We start from the raw sequence: 21,064 nt of genomic DNA on the forward strand, positions 1-21,064 counted from the left end.
GAGGTAGGTGTGCTCCGCCACCGCGGAGCCAGTCATTGGATGCATTTGAAAGAGGCTGACCTGGAACACCAATTGCAGCAGCTTAGGACCACTGAAACGACACCTGGGGGCTATATATGTGTGGGAGAGAGCCCCACATTTCCACTGCTCACAGAGCCTGCTGCATGGGACCCCTCACCTGCTGCTGTCTCCAGGGACTGCTGCCTGAGACCCCTCACCTGCTGCTGCCTCCAGGGACTGCTGCCTGAGACCCCTCACCTGCTGCTGCCTCCAGGGACTGCTGCCTGAGACCCCTCACCTGCTGCTGCCTCCAGGGACTGCTGCCTGAGACCCCTCACCACCCACTGCCGCCACTGCTGTCTCATGTCCACAGTGATGGTAAGGACAGAGAAGATCTGTGCCAGTCCCTTCACAAGCGAAGAGCTGGATGTCAAGGTGCTCACACAGTGCCCAAGGCTATATGGTGCCCCAAATGTCATGGTAAGTCTTCAACAGTGGGGGTGAGAGTGCAGGGGGGGCACACATCTAGTCGGTCTGATGCAGTATGTGTCTGAGAGTGTGGGGTTGTGTTATGCACTGCCTAACATGCTGTTTCCTAGGGTGAAGGGGGTGTACCCTATTCCACACGTTTCCCTGCCTGCACATCAAGATTGGAGGGACATGTGTTGCCTTGTCAGCCATACAGTGACGCAGCAAGTTGGTAATGCAGGAGTCAGGCCAGTAATTGCTTGTGTGAATGTCTGTGTTGGTCCCTGTTGTCCATCTCAGTGTGAGCCCACCTGGCCTGCACAGTCACCGCCCAATCTGACAAGGACACATCACTGAATGTACAGAGTGTTACATGTGTGTTTTTTGCAGGACTCTCCATCAATGAGCCATCTCAGCCCTGTAGACTGCACACGACTGGCCCTGTGAGAAGGGTGTGGGTTTGTGAGATCATGTCCCTCAATGTGACATACATGACACAGTGAGCAATTCACAGGGCAAGGTCGTTGAGGCCTGCGCAGTGTTGGACACAGTGAGTCTCCCTCCAAACATATGTTGATATGTGATGTATGTCTTGCTCTACCTAGAAATGGACAGTAGATGTGGACAGAGTACACATGGCTTTCTGTGCTGGCATCCTTCTTGTATATGAGATGTACAGGTACTGTGCCCCTCTTACACCTGCATGCATTTAAGTGTGCTCCTCACATGCAGATGTACCATGTGAGATGCATTCCTGTCTCTGCAAGACATATCTGTGGATTTGGGATGAATCAGTTTCATGCTACTGTCCTGAGTGATTTTGTTACATGACAATGTGTCACTGATGTTTGCCCATTCTTGTCTCCCATGCCTGCAGCTCAAAGTACACCAGCGTAAGGCCATGTGGAGGGCCAATGTGAGCAAGGTGCGGGCTCTGGGCGTCTCAAACCGACGGCGCACAGACTGCCACAAGAGGTGGGACGACATCTCACAGCTGGCAAAGAACGTTGCGGAGATGACACTGGCTGGTCCCTCGCACTGGCAGGTTGGCACGGCGCAGCATGACACCACTAATGTGCCGCATCTTGGCCGTGACACACCCTGAGCTGGATGCACGATTGAAGGAGCATCAGCAGCAAATTAGGGGTGAGTATTCTGGGAAGGGTGACTTTGGCTGTGTGTGGCTGCATGTGTACACAGCCTGTGCCAGCGCTGGGCTATGTGATGTTGGTAGTGTGATGCAGTGGCTTGTAAGTGGCCTCTGTGCTGGGTGCAGCTGTCATGCATTTGTCCTACCTGTACTTCCTAAGGGAATTCGAGTACTGGGCGTTTCAATAGCATTCTGGGTGGTGGGCTTCAGGTCTGAGCTATTTGTGTTACTGTTTGAACGGAGCCACGTGCCGGATGTTGTGCTGTGTGGTCATCACATGGCTCACTTATGCCTGGTTTTCTTGTTTACACGCACTGTTTGAGTAACAAAAGTGTGTTTGCACAATGTTATTGCACAGGGTGGCAGGCAACATGTAGATTTAGTCATCTTCATGGTTGCTTTGCTTGCATATGTTTGTTCTGTTGCTGCCACTGAACTGACCCTACATCTCTCTCTCTCATGCAGCATCTCCCGTGGTCACAGAGAGACAGGGGACGGACACCAGTGGTGGGGAAACAAGCTCAACAGCTGGACAGGAGCCCAGTGACACAGATGTGACCAGCGCATCGGAGGGGCACAGGAGTCTGCTGGAGGAATCACAGCCCGAGACGCAAAGTGCAACGTCTTCTGATGCCAGCGGTGACGCATCCATGTTGATGGGCACAGGGAACGGGGACTCTGCATCATCTTCCACCACATAGCGTACAGTGCCCACCCGCCCAGCCACTTCCTCTGGTGCTGCCCGTGTTCACACCAGTAAGAGGGGAAGAGTGTCCTTCATCCCAGTCACCACAGCCCCTGCCCCTGTGTCCCCTGCTGCCACCAGTGCTGAGTCTGTGGACCTTTTGCGACAGCTGTGTGTAGGCCAGACACCTCTCCTCAATGCATTCATAGACCACGACAAAAAATTGGCTCAGGTGGTTGCTTTCATGGAGGGCATACATTCAGACGTGGGTGGGCTGCACCGGACTGTCCAGTCTTTGTCCTCCGCAGTGACAGCAGCCCTTCAACTGGCACAATCTCGGATTCCAGCTCCAGTCCCTTTGTCCACCCCAATGCCAGTGGCCACGTCTGACAATAGTGACCACGCTCCACAGACCTCAATGTCACAATACAGCACATGTAGCACACAGCAGCAGCAGCAGCCCAAGCGGTCCAGGCCGCAGACACCATCCCCACAGAAAACCAAAGCCACCCCAGAGCGCAAAGACAAAAGCCCGTCAGGCGACACCAGGGGCCAAAAAGCAAAGAAGCAGATCTCAGGGTCACATGGCTCAGAGCCATCTCCAGCCAAGGACTCTCCTGTCCCAAAAGCGTCTCGCAAAAACAAGCAGACAATTTCCGTGCCCACTGAGAAGGTGGTGCCTGCCAAGGGTACACATAAGAAGGGCTCCTAGGTAGATTCACCCACTACTTCAACTCCCATTCCAAGCCCAGTGAAGCAGGGAAAGGAGGGCACTGTAGCGGGAACACCTGGTAGACAGGGGATGGAGGGGCAAAGGCAAGGCCATGCGAAGCATACCACTGGATCCAACACGTCCCCAGAGGGAGGGCCAGCGTCTGCACCTGCTGCAGCCTTGGTGTTGAGTGTGCCTGTTGTGTCCACACCACTTCCCATTAATCCAAAGTCAGGCAAGCCATTTAGAATCCCCAAGAAGTGGAAAGGCACCCCTCCACAATCTCCCAGCCACACTGTGTCTCACGGCAGCATGACTCCACCTCCACGTGCCACTACACCACCTGGTCCAAGCAGCCCTCTGGCTTGCCAATCCACTGATAGCTCTACCTCAGCTGGGCCTCTCTCTCCCCAGTCAAGTGCTCCAACAGTGCCCGACACACAGCCAGCTCCCAGTCCGACTGAAAGCCAAGTCTGAATGGTGGTCAACCTCACACACCTGTCTCTCCCACAGCGGTGCCTGTGCTGCCCATCGTGACACCCCAGACTGTGTTGCTGACCATGGCAGGGTACAGTCCCACACATTCCCTGTGCAGCTTCTCATGGACTCACTCTGCACTTAGCCCTGCCCACTGGCCTTGTCCTTCACTGCTGTGTGCCCCCTGCCTGCGCAGCTTCTCATGGACTCACTCTGCACTTAGTCCTGCCCACTGGCCTTGTCGTTTACTGCCGTGTGCCCTCTGCCTATGCAGCTTCTCATGGACTCACTCTGCACTTAGTCCTGCCCAATGGCCTTGTCGTTCACTGCTGTGTGCCCCCTGCCTGTGCAGCTTCTCATGGACTCACTCTGCACTTAGGATTGACTTCCCCACCCCGGTCCCATGTATGACAATAGACCTGTCACGAGCATTCCGTCACCCCCCTTAGTATTAGATAATCTCAACACGACGACTTATTCTCCCTCTGGCATTTCTCCGGGGCGGAATTCATTTTCTGCCACTGTTCCTTATTTACCACTTTTAGAGTCCCCGTCCCCGTCGACAGCCCCCTTCACCAATCCCCCTCCTTCCTATTCGGCTCATAGCGATCTTTCTCTTCCGACTAATTCCCTGCACTCCCCAGAAACCGTTACGGCCCCATCAGATTTGTCGTCCGGCATACTCGGCACGATTGAGCCCACCCAGGGTGATGGCCTGCTGTCTTGGAACGTGGCAGGTCTCCTCGACAAGTTGTCCAACCCTGCCTGGACTCAAATCGTATCCCGATACAGCATTATCTGCCTCCAGGAAACCTGGACCCCTACTGAGCTTCACCTCCTAGGTTATCAGACCTTCCACACCCCAGCTTCTCCCAGCCCTCATGGCAGATATAAGGGAGGGCTTACGACCTATATTTCTGTTGAAACCAGATTAACACCAACCTATACCACAGGGTCCCCCTATTACCAGTTAATCAGTCTGACCGGCGGTTCTACTCATAACGCCGTCCTGGTTAATTTCTACAATAACATACCTAATGCCCACCTGGCCACGGTGCTTAATGGTTTAAAATTCGACCTATTAAATAAAGAGTCTCAAATTAATTCTGATACTCTAATCATCTTGGTAGGTGATTTTAATTGTCCGCTTTGTCTTCAGAACATCAGTGGTGCCTGTGGCCGGATGACCGAAATGGATGATTCCCCCAATCACTTTTGCCACACTAAATTGGGGGATTTGCTAAACGGATTATTATGTCATTTTAATTTATCCTTTGTTAATGATTTATGTTCCCCCCCCAAATCCTTCAAGCCTACTTACAACGGGAGAGGTTGTCACACCACGATTGACTACACATTCATTTCTTCAAGGTACTCTGGCCTGATCACTAACTGGGAGACTCTTGATATTCCTATCAGTGATCACTATCCTATCGAGGTCACTTTAAAGTTAACCTTGAATACCAATGGCACAGTCAGGCAGAACACCAGTTACTCTCCTCCCCTGCAGTTGGGTACCACCACGGGTCTCTCCCTTAAATGGGACAAAGTAGTCCCCGCTATTTTTCTTAATAGGCTGGTCACCAACACCTATGACCATTTTCAAATTTGTCTGACACCGGCGGAAAACCCACAGTTAATATCTAGTTCCTTTTCCGCAATTCTGATAGAAATTAAATCTCTCCTGGCGCGAACCCCGAAGAAACCTGCTCCCTCCCCCCACGGTTGGTTTGATAGGGACTGCTCCAAAGCCCTACGTCTGCTGAAAGCAGCTCTGAAATCCAACCCCAGAAACCGCCAAGAGATCCAGTACGCCAGACACATTTACCGCACTAAGCGCCAGGCAAGGAAAAAGCAGCTGAAGCTGATGGCTTGGGCAGCCTTGGTGGAGGCCTCCGAAAAGAGAGACAACACTGCCTTCTGGAGGGCAGTCAACGCCCCTTTCTTTCGACCCTCTCAGCCCCCGACCTTGGATTTAGCCATCACTCCTGAAACCTGGGTCACTCACTTTAGTTCCTTATATAATCCCACCAACCTGGAAAATGTACCTTTTGAGACTGACTCTGTATCCAATCCCTCCCCTGACCCTACTTCTCTCACCTCGTTACCTTTAAATATTATTTTTGATCACGCTGAGGTTCTTACGGCCTTGAAAGATAGCCCCTCTGGGAAAGCTCCAGGCCCAGACTGTGTCCCCATAGACCTTTTCAAGTCACACCTTGACTTATGGGCCCCTCTGCTCACTAACGCACTGAATTCTATGAACATCACTGGTTTTATTTCCACCTGGCCAGAGGCCATTGTCGTCCCGATTTTTAAAAAAGGCGGGAGGGATAACCCCGCCAATTACCGCCCCATTTCACTCCTAGACTCCCTCATGAAGGTAGCCGGGCGAATTATTTTAAACAGATTACACGACTGGCTTAGTACTCAAGATATTATTTCGGACACGCAATACGGTTTTAGACATGGCAAAGGAACCATCGAACAGAGCTTAAACTTATCCCTTATAATAGCCAAAAATACCCAGGCGAAAAAAAGAAATCTTTTTATAACTTTTGTTGACCTTAGTTCAGCATTCGATTGTGTTGACCATGGACAGTTATGGGATTCCCTTACTGAGATTGGCTTAGATCCCACTATAATTTTATTCATCAAAGAGTTGTATAGGGACGCCTCGGCTCGCGTGAGGTATGGAATCAATGGAGAATGCTCAGATAGATTTGTCATTAGACGAGGTGTTAGACAGGGCTGCATCTTAGCTCCTTTACTTTTCACGCTTTATATCAACTCTGTCAGTTACCACCTCTCTAGAACTTTCCATGATTACCCTACAATTAATGGTAAACCGATTCCTATCTTGCTTTACGCCGACGATGCGGCAATTATGTCCCAGACCCCCATGGGGCTTCAGAGGGCTGTCACTGAATTCACTGAATTCATGTCGACGAGAGGCTTAAAAGTCAACACCTCCAAAACCTACACTATGTCCTGCGGTCAAGGGATTGGAAAAAAGCCATGCACCATTTTCTTGAATGGTAATAAACTAACCAACGTCGACAGTTTTGCTTACCTGGGCATTACATTCAATAAGAGGCCTTCCTGGAGAGCCGCGGTTCAAGCCAGAGGCTTAGCAATGTCCAAAGCAATAGGCGCACTTACAAATTTTTCAAAAAAACTAGGCGGTCGCCCAATACATCCTTTACTCTAGATCTATCGCGCGAAGTGTGTCTCAACCGCCACTTATGGCTCTGGGATCTGGGGGATCGAACCGGCCGAACAAATCCAGCGCCTTGAGAACGCTTTTCTACGCTACCTCTTGGCTGTCCCGCCTGGCACCTCCACTCATATGGCGCATAGTGAACTGGGCCTTACTCATATTGTAGATACTATTCACTCCTCTCCCCTAATCCTATGGCACAAAGTCTGGATTAACGAGGAAACCCCTTTCAATAGGGAAATCATTATAAATTGCCTAAAACTGACAGAGGTCAGAAACATCAAATGGTTAAATTATGTTAAAAGGCTGTCCAATGACATCGGGCACCCGGAATTCTTCGAGGAACCATCTACCCTAACTCATATATCCAGAGCTGAGCTAAAGCGACTCGTTTTAAATCATTTGTATCAAAAACGCTGGCTCTTGGATATACAGAAGCCTACTATTGTTGAATATCAAAATTCGATCACCGTCACTGGCATTCAGCAATATCTATTACTAGAACCATCTCCATTCACCCGTATGCTTCTGACCCGTTTTCGTACCAACACGTTTTTTAGACTTCTAACTTTCCCTAACCCAAACTGCTGGCTCATTGACCTTCAAAAATGCCCTTGTGATGGCCTTTCGCCCCAATCCAATATCCATTGTATTCTTTTCTGCAGATTTTATCAACTGCCAAGGACCACTTTTTTAAAACCATTGCTGAAATCCTGGGGTATACGTTCATGTAAATTGGCATACCTTAAATTGAAAACCTTAGATACCCCCCTAGCCCTGGCAGCCATGTCATCATACTTGAAATTGACGTTGAGGCTGAGATTATCAATGCAATCTTAACCAGCCCCTCACTTTGTTGCCTGACTGTATCTATTTTATTTTTTTAATTCCCGTGATTTTAATCATGTTATTAACTATGTGCAATTCTTGTTGTATTATCGATTTTACATGTATGTACTTCTTTGATATTGTTGTTACATATCGAATAAAGTTCAGTATCTATCTATCTATCACTCTGCACTTAGTCCTGCCCACTGGCCTTGTCGTTCATTGCTGTGTACCCGCTGCCTGTGCAGCTTCTCATGGACTCACTCTGCACTTCGTTTTGACCACTGGCCTTGTTGCTCCTTGCTGTGTTGAACTATTCCCTGTGCAGCTTCTCATGTACCTCATCTGCACCTTGGACTGCCCACTGGCCTTGCTGTTTGCCCCTTGCCTGTGCAGCTTCTCATGTACCTCAGCTGCACCTTGGACTGGCCACTGGCCTAGCTGTTTGCCCCCTGCCTGTGCAGCTTCTCATGGACAACTCTACACTTCGTTTTGAGCACTGGCCTTGTTGCTCCTTGCTGTGTTGAACTATTCCCTGTGCGGCTTCCCATGGACTCACTCTGCACTTTGTCCTGCCCACTGGCCTTGTCGTTCACTGCTGTGTGCCCCTGCTTGTGCAGCTTCTCATGGACATGCTCTGCATTTTGTGCCTTGCTTTTCTCTAATGGGGCCTATCTGTGCAATTTGTGAATAAAGACAATTGCTCCTGTTGTCTGTTTTGTTAGTGTCCTTACTGAATAAAGTGTTTCCTGTGTGTATATGGTTTACTGTGCCACATGCCCTGTGTGCCACTTCAACATTGCCAATGGCTTGTCTGATTTCAGTTCTTCCTGACTGTGATACTTGTGGGTGCAATGATGTTGTTTTTAGATGGTACGCCGTTGTCATTTTCATTCTTTGTTCATGTTGGCTATATTGTACACATGTCAGGTTTGGGGGCCCTGCCAGCACAGTGTGGGATTCTTTCCACAAGTTTGCAGGCAGGCTGGCCAGCAGTGTAGGTGTATGGTCATGTTGTGATGGGCAGTCATCCTAGTCACATGGGTTACTTTCAATGTGTGCACTTGGGTGGTCAAGAAATGAGCAGTGTGAAGGGGGTGAGTTTGTCGTGAGTGTTGATGTGTGTGTGCCCATGCAATGTCAACTACACATATGTGCCACCCAGGAGTAGAGTGCCTGTTTGTGTGATTATTCAGGCTTGTGATTGTGTGCACATGTGTGAGTTGTATGTTGTGCACTGTGCAGTGTGTTGGTGTGTCCTTTCAGTTCTGGCTGACTCCTACTTGTTGCTTTTGCCAATTGTGTGTATGCAAAGTGTATGACTGGCAAGTCAGGGTTTTGTTTTGTTGAACAGCCATTTGTCTTGATACTGTTTGCACTCACTGTGCATACCTTCTCAACCACACTGACATTGTGGCTGTGATATTCTCATGCATTGCGGTCACATGGTACTGTATTGCCTCCAGTGTGGCATGTGGTGTGCGGTGTCATACCATCCCCTATCTGTGCTTCAGATGCCTTGACATTGTGAGTCAGCACTCCCTCTAATTGTGTATGGTACACTCCTGCACACCACTTCACTTTGATGTCAGCTGTCCCCTTGTGTTGCCTGTGTGTGCCTCCCGATCACTTCATTGTGACACCGTGCTTTGTGGTGCAGATCTTTGGCCAGGAGCACTGTGCCACTCTTGACATTTCCCCAATTAGTTATCTGTGTTGTTCTAGTACTGTTCAGCAGGCATGGTTGCTCATGTGCAGTTCAACTGTCTGTGCTGCCCAGTCCTCTGGTCAAGTTGTTTCCACTTTTGTGTCCAAGACTTGTGCATCTGTGGGTGTAGTGTTAGGTGTATGTGTGTATGCTGGGGTACTGCTTGACTTCCTGAGTGTGATGTTGTCAGTGTGCTGTTTTGATTGTTGTTGTGGGTGTTCATGGTGTGTCACTCATGGCTGTGTGGGACTGTTATGTTTTGTGTGCACACACTGCTTGTTGGTCATGCAGTGCTGTGGGTGTATGTTGCCTTGTCCTAGCCTGGTGTGCATCCCCTGATGTCCTGCTGTGTTTGCTATGTGATGTATTGTCATGTGCATCTGTTGTGTGTTTGATGTGGCTGTGTTGTTCTGTGATGGTGCACTTCTTGTCTGTGTTGTGGTATGTTGTCTGTGCATTGTTCCTGACAAGGTTGTACACTCCTGTTGTGTCTGTGCTCCCATTGCCTTCCCACAGTTTGGCTGCACAGGTCATATGTGGTCTTGTTGTGGTTCTGTGTGTGTTTCTGTTGAGTTATGTGTTTGGCTGTTGTTTTTGTGCAGACATTGTGGAGACCCCCAGGGAGTGTGATTGTTTCTCTGTGTATTGACTGGACATTATTGACACCCTTCTGTGTGTCTGACACTGGGGTTGTGTGCTGCAGGTGTGAGGGGGGTATGTGTGATGAATCCTACTTTTGTTTGACAGTCATGGAGTGTGTCAATGTGCCCTGTGTGTTGTGCTGCTAGCATACTGCTTTGAAGTTGTTGTGTACATATGTGTGGTTGTTCACAGTTTGACTTCATGGCCTTCCTTTCACCCCTGTGCCTATACATGGGTTGCCTTGCAGTTGTTGCACTGATGTGACTGTGGTTTGAGTTCACTCACTGTGCCAGCCATGTGTGCTTTGATGGGGTGAGGATGTTGTTCTCTGTTCCTTGTCTTGCATGTGATGTACACATGCTTGTTGGTTGTCTGCTTGGCCTTCCATTCAGTGTGGGGTATGTCTGTGTGACTTGGCAGGCTGTGTGTCCAGTAGGAAGTTTGTTCTTTGCATGTGTGTGTGTGTTCATCCTGTGCTTGTACTCAGCTTTCGTGCCATGAATGTGGTGTTGTTGTGGTGTGTGGGTTGGTCTGGGCCTGTGCTTCTGTGCTGTGTGTTCCGCTGCAGCCACTCCTGCTGTAGCTGTCTCCCTAGTTGTTTGTTGTGTGGTGCAGGGTGTGGATTCACCTAGCTTGGTGTTGGGCATGGGGGTGCACAGGGGGGTGCACATGGCATGTCCATTTATGTTGGGGGCAGTGTGTGGAGTGGGAGGTGTGGCCCTGTGTACTTTATGCCCTGCCCATGCCTGGCGCTGGCCCTGCCTTCTGCATTGTGTGCATGTTTTCCCTTGTCTTCACCGCTGCGGTGACGTGACCGGGACATTACTTGGAGATCACGTGAGTTGTGTGACCTGGCTGCGGAGGGGTGGCTTGGTGGCAGGTAGGACATGTGTGGGTACACTTGTGGATGTGTTCCTGTTCCCACCAGGGTGTCTGACGTGGCCAGGTACCCTGTATCAGCCCATGAGTTGTGTGTTGTGGTTGTGTGTGGGATTGTGTTGTTGCGTACCTGCGGCGGCATCCACGACGGTCCATGAGTTGCTGGTGATGTCTCACAGCACTGGAAAGACCTGAAGAGCTGGATCCATTGGGGTCGGGACCGGGAATTAGGTTTCGTGCTCCACTGTCGAGCTTCTGCCGTCTCTAATTGGGTGGTTTCTCCACTGCGGTGCGACTGGCTTTTTGAGGCATCCTGGGCCCGATTCACAGAACTAACTTAAGACAAAATCCTAAACTTACTACAATTTTGGTATTCACAGAAGGCCCTTACTCATTTTGGTATTCACAGAAGGCACTTACTCATTTCGGTATTCACAGAAGTTAGGACTCCTAACTTTAGGACGCCTAAATGCCTTCTGTGAATACCGAAAGTCTTAAAATTAGGATTTTTCTCAGTTTAGGAGTAGAAAAGTTAGGACTCCAAACTTTCTCCCTTGGAGTCAAGGAGTGACTCCCCTGCTTGGTAGGCACCAAAACTTTGAATCAACAGTCGCAATCTTTCCCGCTCCCGCCGGAGTCCGAAGTCCCTGCAGCCCCAGAAGTAAATTTCCTGACTTCTCGACGGCCATTGTGAGTCCCCAGCAAACCTGAGGCAAGTGGACCCCACGAGTGACGAGGAACAGCAATACCCAGGTACCGTGCACTATTGTCGAGTGCAACCCCTTCACGACATTCAATGAACTTGTGCATTGGACTACGTGTGTTCCAAGCCTCCAGCAGGATTTCCCTAGAAAATCAGAGGCCTACCTCGTCCCGAGTGACCGTGGGCTCCTGTAAAGTGAATCCTTATGAGGTGTCTTTGCGATCCCTTGCAAGCTGGCTTGTGGGTCCCCTGAAGACTTCATCAAACCAAAGGGCTCCCCTGGTTGCTCCAGGCCTGCCCTGACTTACCCTCGCTGGGTGAGTCCCTCAGACCTTGCTGGTCTGCACCGCTGACTTTCTTCACAAGGCTTGTTGGCTCCAATCTGGTTGCCGACACCTCAGTAAGCTGCAGACTTCGTGAGACACTCCAAATCCAGCTCCTAGTCCTCATCGACACCTCCTGGACCTCGTGGCTGAAGAGTCAAGACACCCATAAATCACCTGAAATCACCCGACTACCGTGGGCATCCATCTTCCTGGCCCCGGGTCACTGGCAAGTGACTGTGAACACTGTCCCTTCTGCTTTCAGGTCTTCCTTCTTCTGAATCCAGCCTTGGATTCCACCGGACACTTCTCCAGTCTTCACAAGCAGCAAATCTTCTTCGGCTTCCATTGAAAACGACGCCGCGACCCGACACCAAAAGACACCTATGCACCCGTCTTCCCTGTGTGAGGTAACTCGTGCACTCCGGTGCTCCTGTGTGTGTTGGCCCTCGAAGTACTTACCTTCTAAGTGGCAGGCTTGTAGACTCTTCCGAAGTACCCTAAAACTTTAAAAATCCAACCGCGACTTGCTCCATTGAAATCAATAGGGAACCCGCGGCTGTGTTCTCACACTGCACCCGTCTCCCGTGGGTCCTTTACTTACCTGCCTTGGGTGGATTAGTGAGGCCCCAGCGATTCTAAAGGCCCTAGGCCTTGTCCCCTTGCAAGTCGACATTCCAAAACCTCTTTTTTAGTATATGGTCTGGTACGCCCCTAGGGCCCCAGCCATATAAGTGCTTAATTTGTTGTGAAACATTGATTTGTGCATATGTTCCTGACTTCTAATCTCATAAAGAGAGTAGTAGAGTGTGTCTAGAAATAAATACATATATATTTTATGTATATACGTGTGTGGTGTCCTTTCATTTGGTAATTCAAGAGATTATAAGGTAAAACAAGCTGCTTTACATTCCTCTAAAGACTTAGCCTGAAGGCTCCTCTCCACAGATACCACTAGGATAGCTTTCTTTAAAAGGTTGTCCTAAACCTATCTACCATAAGAGTCGAATTGGACTGGTGCAAGGTGGCCACTTTAACTAGTGACCAGCATATGCCAGGCCAACTTCTTACACAAACACATCATGCTCACTTTACGCCACAAACATGCACCCACAATCTTACGAAGATTTGCACAAGCACATACACTCACACAGTCACAAATATACATATAACACTCCAAAGTTACAAACACGCACAAAGAATGTATTCTACATAATTGCTGTTATTGTTATTGTCTGCAAACTAACTATAAGGAAAACTTACGTACAAGGGCAGGCTCTGTGGAGCTAACTTGGGTGATGTTATAAAAGGTAACATAAAGTACATCTCAGACCAAATGAGCAAGCCCACCAAGGTTTGCAACTGCTCTTACAAATCTTGGTGATCAAATAGACTCCTTAAACCTGTAACAGCAAATGGTGGAGAACTAAACCTTAGACATGATAGGCAAGGAGCAAGAGTGAAAAGATGGTTAACAAACTAGAAGAGAAAAGCAAAGTAATCGCTCCGTCGAAATCAGAAAAACTTAGAACAAGGAAATCTACTAAAAGCAGTGGAAGTTTAAGAAATAAGGGTACAATGGAAACAGTACTAGCTCAGGAACAACGAAGCACTGCTAAACATTGCTTTGAACAGTCCACCTGGATTGGTTTTAGGTGGCGGCTCACAAGCAGCGTTAGCACATTTTGACAGTAAGAACACACAGGCCCCTTTTTTGCAGGGTGTGACATATAATCACCTGGGACTGCGCTGTAGTTTAATGTGGCAGAAACTGTTTATGTAAATTATAATAATGTGTATATGAAGTGTGGTTTGAAGATCTGTCAAGGTCTGTAACTGTCCATCAACCTCAAGAAACTAGGGATCTTATCTCACACACATAGCACTAGGAAAAACATATTTTCACACAAACAGCTATGAATCCAGGCTGGCATTTCCGGGAAGGATGTGTGAATTACTATTGGAACTAGGACATCTAAGTCAGTTTCATACACTCAAGTAATGTTTAGAGTGTTCTTTAAGGTAGAGGACCTGCGTTGGCTAAGAACAACCATGTCCATTCAGCTAGGCGTTATGTTTTCAAAATATTGAAAATACATTAACTTTTGTAATAAGAATCTTAATGTCCCTATAAATCCAATCTCATTTACTCACTGTAAGCATCTCCTAGACTTCGTCAGTCAGTGATGCGTAGTCATTAAGCACCATCCTTTGGTGTTTAAACCCACATTTATTCCACTCTCTATGTCCCTGTTCTCTTTGGGCCTCATTTACAAGCCCCAGGGGAGACGTAGGAGTGGTGCAACAAGGAAAAATACTTAGATTTCTCCTCGTTATTTCTTCTTTCTCAGTGTGCTGCATTCTACAGCATGCACAGAAAGAGAAAAATAGCATCAGTGATTGTTTTGTGCAGAAGGTGTCCCTTCCTGCACAAGAACAAGCATTTGCAATGCAATAGGTCTCGCATTTACGCGAGTTTGACCTATTGGCATTGTAAATGACAATGGCTTTTATTTATGTTTCAAAAACCAAAACATAAATAAAAGGCAATGTCATTTACAATAAAAATAGCTCAAACTCTTGCAAATGCGAGACCTATGGCATTGCTAATGCTTGTTAAACATGCTCTGGGAATTATTAATGCTCCTGCCCAGATGACAATGCTATTAGTGAAGTAAGAGGCGAGCCAGGAATCATGTGTACCCTATATATGGGCTTGATTCTTGTTATACATGGAACAAACATTTAGTTAATTATGAAATCTGTTTATTGGCATTTTTGTTTTTATAGAATACAATGAAAGTACATGGTACAATTGAGCGATCTAGTGGCTAAAGACTGAAATAGGTCCAATGGTACATCTCTAGTCATGAGTATAACAATGAACGTACATGGAACAAACATTTAGTATAGTAAATAACTTTTTTTGTACAGCAGATATACCGAACTTGCATATTTGAATGTGCTCTTTTATGTGATAATAAAGAAAAAGGTGGCTCCACACGACAAAATATTTGCCTTGGATCACACAATTTGTGACCAGTTCACGGGTTAAGTACATTACAGCTAGGTCGAGTAGATTATTAAAGTTACTAGACTTGCAAGTCTAGTAAAAATTATATGATTTTTCGAGCACTGACTGGGCTTACTTTTCAGTGTTGGAAGTATCTATGTCACCTTGTAAGTGCCTCTAGAAAGATTGTGTAAGCTATTTCTTAGGAGCAGAATGTAAAAGTGTTTCTTTCAACAGCTTTACATATATAAATTGCATGCAAAAATTCTCCACCTGCTATATTCCAAAAAATCCTGCATTAAAAATGTACATTCTATCAAATGTTTTACTTACTTCCAGTCCCTATTTTTTGTAAGTGCACCACTGTTTCCCTTCTACCTGCCTCTCCTGTATGTAAGTTATTCTAAATCTGATGCCTATTGAGCTTAAGCTCTTTCGGAAACCATAACTATTTTATTAATTCCAGCAAGCACTTGCTTCTCACATAGCCCGCTCTAATGCTCACATTTGTGTTAATAATGCACCGAAAACAAACTAACGTGAATGCACTGAATGAGCGTGAAAAACTAACCATGACAACTAATGAACTGATCACCAACTTTCAGTATGGGGTAGCGTCCTACTCCGTAAAGCGCTTCAACGCCTCACCAGGGGTAGTAAGCCCTATATAAATGTATTTAAAAATTCAGGCGGGCAGCATGTGGGTTGTCCAAAGAGCAGAAAAAGCAGATTTACAAAACGCTTTTCCCATATGTTATAAATAGAACAGCCAGTCCTAATGGGCTCTGCTAAAAAATAAGTTCTTCCTTCTTCCTCCGAGTAAGGGCAATATTAAGTATCAATTAGCACATGGAAGTGAAGCTCTGAAATAGTGCACGGCACGCAACCCCACTCTGCAGTTTGCAGCACCGCTCTACATGGGCGATCCCAGGCATGAAACACCAGACGGGAAGTCCTTAACAATCAGCTCGTGGTGCGGTACAAGGACCCAACAGCCTGAGTGCAGCATACGACTTGCCGTTCGCAAGTGCTGGAGGTTCACGGTTTCACTGAAGACTCTGACAGTGAGGCCGGGAGTGCACCTAGAGAGGAGATTAAGCGAGCTTCGCTGCCGCCCAGCTCGGCCTCCGCGCGCTGCCCTCTAGATCCACTCTCCTGTGTCTCTGACGATGCTGGCCCGGAAGCACAAGTTCCTGGAGCCGGGAGCGCGTGGCCGAGCATGCCCGCCCGTTGAATAGGAGCAGCATGGCGGCTGAATTAGAATTGCTAGCTGCTCTTGGGTGTGGATCACAAGGAACCGTCACCTGTATTACCGAAATAACCGCTCCGCCGAACCCAGACTCCTTTCTTCCACCCTGCGCACCAGCTATGCTCGGGGACATGGAGCATATGAAGCTTGAGTTTCCATCACTGCCGCGGTTTAAAGAGGACTCGGAGGTAAGAACCCCAGAAGTACTGCTACTGATCAGGGGTGTTGTGGGTACTTATGAATAATGTCAAGGTGTGCTGTGATTACCAGAGACAAGCACTTACTTTGGTGCGTGTTGACGAGCCGGCAACAGGAGGCACTAGCAAGTGCTGAAAGCTACCATAGGCTCCGTCATTGACCCTGTTATGTTTGACACTTTCAGCAGCCATTGAGTTGTGCTTTGTATATGTTTGACATGTAAGTACGGGAATGTGCTGGGAGTACTTAAGACTTGTAGGCACTGAGTTATGGTCTTCATATTACAGAGACCAATTTAAAAAGCTGTCTCCGTGGAGCCGACGTGGGAAAGGGAAAGTGAAAGTAACGCCGTCGTACGCGTTCATGGGCGCGTTCACAACCTCAAGTCGCCCTTGCGTGTGCTCATCTCCTGTCTCCCTTCCGAAGCAAGTCAGTAACAATGGATCTCGCTAGCGCCAGCGCTTCGCGCTGCGTCGCCAGGCGAGACCTAAAAATCATCTCCGCAATGCAGGCACCCTTGCAACATGACACATGGGTGCCTGCTCTATTACTTACCGGTAATCTTCATTACTCTGGTTTCCGTTATCCTCGTCCCATTCATTACAAAGTGGAGATAACCATCTCCCGACAGAAAAAAACAAGAGGAATGCTGGGAACCTAATACTGCCCCTCCCACCGGGAGTACATAAGCAGTACTTACCCAGCATCCCATCTGTACAACCAAGCCCAAACAGGAAGGCCGGCCACCTGGGAGGGAGGGAGGGGCGTATGAATGGGACGAGGACAACAGGACCCGGAGTAATGAAGATTACCGGTAAGTAATAGAGCATTACCCCCAGGTCCCTTATGACCTCGTCCCATTTATTACAAAGTGGAGAATACCAAAGCAGAAAACCGGCCTTCCGAACCCACAAGCACACCCAGGAAACCACAACAAAAGCAGCAACCCAAGGGAGCACCGAGAAGGAGGGAAAGGGGGACTGCAGGAAGCAACCGGCCCGCAACCCAGAAAAGGACAGCAGGGACCAAACAAGGACCGGAGACAATCAGAAGGCCAGGGCCCCAACCAGGAGGCTGCCAACCAGAGAAACCGGAGACAGGGCAACCAGGACCAAGACCCAAAGGACACGGCCAAGGAACCCACCAGACAAGACCGCCCAGCCCAGAACCACCAGGGAGGCACACAGGACCCGGCAGCCACACAGACACAGAGCAAACCACGACCACCCCGAAGAAGGCCAAAGAAAGAAGCCAAGACCAGCCAACAGAGCGCAGGCACAAGCACCGAGACCAACAAGGAAGGAGGAAAGCACAGGCCAGAAACTGGCCCACCCCACCAAACCGAACGACCCGGCCCCAGACAGCCCAGAGGAGAAAGTCAACCAAACCCCGCTGAGGAGGTCTAGAAACCAGGAAAGAAAAACCAGCACCCACAGGGCCACCAAACGACAACCACCAAGCACCCAGCCCAGAGGGAGGAGCCGCAGGAAGAATCCAGGGGCTGAACAGGAGCGAGACCCGAACCAAACCGAAAAGGACAGGGAAGAAGACAGAGACCCAGAACCCCAGGAGGCCAAAAGCCCCACAGGGAAGGAGGCTGCAAACCAAACCAGGACGGCCACCAAACCCAGAACAGAAAGGGCAGAGGAGGTCAACCCAAAGACCACAGGCCAGAGACGCCCCCAGAAAGAACCAGCCGAAAGTCCACCAACAATGGGGAGGCCAACAAAGACCGGAAACCAACAACGAACAAGCCCAGCAAGGGTGGGGACAGGGCCACCGGCCACAACCCCCAAAAACCCCCAACCCAAAAAGGGAGGGAAAACAAGGCAGTACGGGAGTCCAGGGCAACTGGGAACCCTCGGCTGCCCTCAAACCAGGAAACACCCAAGTACAAACCCACCGAACCACAGAGCCAGGCAGCCAGGACCGGAGCCAAGCAACCAGCCAATGCAGGAGGACCCGCAGGCCCAACCAACCCCCGGAAGGAGCCCACGCAGCGCCCAGGCCAAAAAAAAAGGCCAGGAGGAACAGAGACCCCCCAACACACCACAGCCGGACCACATAGAAGGCCAGAAAAAGAAACAGAGGAAACCGCCAAAGCGGAAACCGGAGGAAGCAGAGAAGGCAGAGGGCAAAGCAGCAGCCAAAACCCAGACAACGCGCAGCCAGGAGGGTGGACCCCACAGAGGCAAGAGGAACACCACAGAACCGCACCCCAACCAGAGAAAGGGGCGGGGCACTCAAACAGACACACACCGGGAACAGATCCCGGGGAAGCAAGGAAAGACAGGAGTGAGCCAGGATACTAGAACCAGGAAATAACCAGGAACGCCCAGCAAAACACCCCCCAAAGCTGGCCGAAAAGCGACAGCACAGCCAGCAAACCAAGGAGGCACAGCCCGAGGCCAACCCGAACCAGCAGGAAGCCGGCAGATCCGCAGCAACAGGAGGCAACCCAGGACATGCTTTCCCAGAAGCCCCGAACACCAGGACCCCACACAGGGATGAACAGGGGAACCGCAACCCAGGAGGAAGCCAATGAAGAAGGAGCACCGGGGAAAAGGGGAAAGCCCGAAGCCCAACTGCATCCAGCGGAAACCCCAGGACCAGTCAGAAAAACGGACACCCAACCACAGGCGAACCATGCCCGGGAAAAGAACCGCCGGAAGGAGCAGGCCCAGAATGACCCACCAGGACACGGTCACAAACCCGCATAGCGCCCCGCCAGGACACACAAAGAGAGCACAGGCAAGGACGCAGAGCCGAAAAAGGCGGCCAACAGGTGCTCAAAACCCGCAGGAGTGGGAAAGCCCCAGCAGACACCCAGCCAGGCACCCACGACGGAATTCAGACGAGACCAGGACCCCCCAGGGAGCAAACGCACCCAGAGCCCAGACGGACCACCAACAAGGAGAACCGCAGAACAGAAGAGGGGAAACAGGCGCCACGCCAAGGACACGGCAGCAGCGAAAGAAAGCCAGGCCCAAACAGCAGCAGCATGAACCCCAGGGACCAAAGGCGAACCACCACCGGAAACACACCCCGGGAGGGGACACAAAGGAAAGGAAGAGCAGTCGCCCAACCACACCCGCCAGAGAAGGCCACACCAGGCACCACCAGGCGGCCCCAACCCGGAACAAACCAGGCCCGACCAGGCGGAACCCCATAGACCAGACGAGAGCAGGAACGTCGGCAGAACCAATAGGGGCGGCCAGGATCACCAAAGCAAGCCAAAGGCAAGCACAGTGAGCGACAGGGCAGGACGCTGGAACACAGGGTGGCCAACCCACTCAACGGGACGGAAGCCGGAAAAACAAAAACGCAAACCGGACCCGCAGGCAGAGGGGGAGAGTGTCACAGAGAGCACCAGGCACGATACCAGGAAGCCCCAAGGGGAACCAGGCACAGCCCAAGGGACGGGAAGACCAAAGCCAGGAACCAGGAGTCCCCGTGCACCAACTCCGACCAACCACGCAGAAGCCAGGAAGCAGAGGTGAACACCCAGCACATTCAAGCGGAGCAGAAGCCACAACCAAACAAGCCACCCGCAGCGGAGGCAAGGCCCCCCAAGAAAGGGCAGGCAGACAGACGGACCCAGCACACCCAAAGCCAGACAACAACACCCGCACCCGCAACACCCCGACAGGGATGCACAGGGGCAGCAAAGAAAAGCGGGGCAGCAAAGAAAAGCGGGGCAGACCCCGGCAGGCCAACAGGAACCCAGGGGAGCCCACAGGACCCCCCCCCACGCAGCCTCCAAAGGAGCAGGAACACCGTCCTACCACCAGCCGGGGGCAGGGAGCCGAGGAGGAGCCCAGAGCAGGGAGGACCAGAAGCACACCCCAACAGACCACAACCGAGGATGCAATAGGCGACCCCGACCCACAGAGCAAGCAGCAGGGGGTAGAATGCAAGCAAGCAGGCAGGAGGCCCCGGGACAAAACCGGCACCCTCACGAGCCACAGCCGCCAAAGGGAGCAGCAGAGCCCACAACACTATGACCCCTGCACGGCACACAGCCCTCAGAGCACCCCAAAGGTAGCACCCACAGGGCCTGAAAGCCCAATGCGACATATCCGTGCCATGAGATGGCGATACCACCCCCTCCCCCAGGAAACAAAGGAGGACTGGACACCGGAGCAGGACCCCAACAGCAGAGAAAGCGGTTCACTCCGCCCTGCCCTGCCATGGAGCGCCACAACCAAGGCATCCCGATGGCACCAACAAAAGAGCGACGGAAGGCACCAGAGCCTGCACTCCAACAAGGCCCCCACCGCCAGCGTGCAGACACGTTCATGCTCGGAAAAGTAGACAGAAGGAAGCCCCACGGTGCAGTGGGACGCGGATCCGCCCCTGAACCGGGCAGGCTGCAGCCCGAATAGCTCACTCAGAGGCCAGTCCACCACCGGACCCGCCATCCCCTTAGTTCCCGTGTCCGATTCAATGCCTCAAAGCCAGGAGAGGGTGTTTGCAATGGGAAAGTGCCGAGAGCTAGCGTCTCAGATCCTGGGCGCCAGCAGCAGCCCTGAGCCTGGTGATCAGAACACTGCATCTGCGCAAGGGCACACACACTCACAGAGAAGCACACCACAGGCAGCAGCACGTCCCAGAAGGCCCCGGGAGCCAAAAGCACCACAGCCAAACACACCAGCAGCGCCGAAGCACTGCATAGCAGCGCACATGAAGGAAAGAAACCGGCAGAAGCAGGGAGCATCCAGGAAAGTAAGGAAACCGGCAAGTGGCACTCACCCGGAACAAGTACCCAGGAACAAGGCCCCCACCCCAAACACCATCACACCAGGAGAC

Source organism: Triturus cristatus, chromosome 1_2 (genome assembly GCF_964204655.1).
Source record: "Triturus cristatus chromosome 1_2, aTriCri1.1, whole genome shotgun sequence".
Lineage (NCBI taxonomy): Eukaryota > Metazoa > Chordata > Amphibia > Caudata > Salamandridae > Triturus > Triturus cristatus.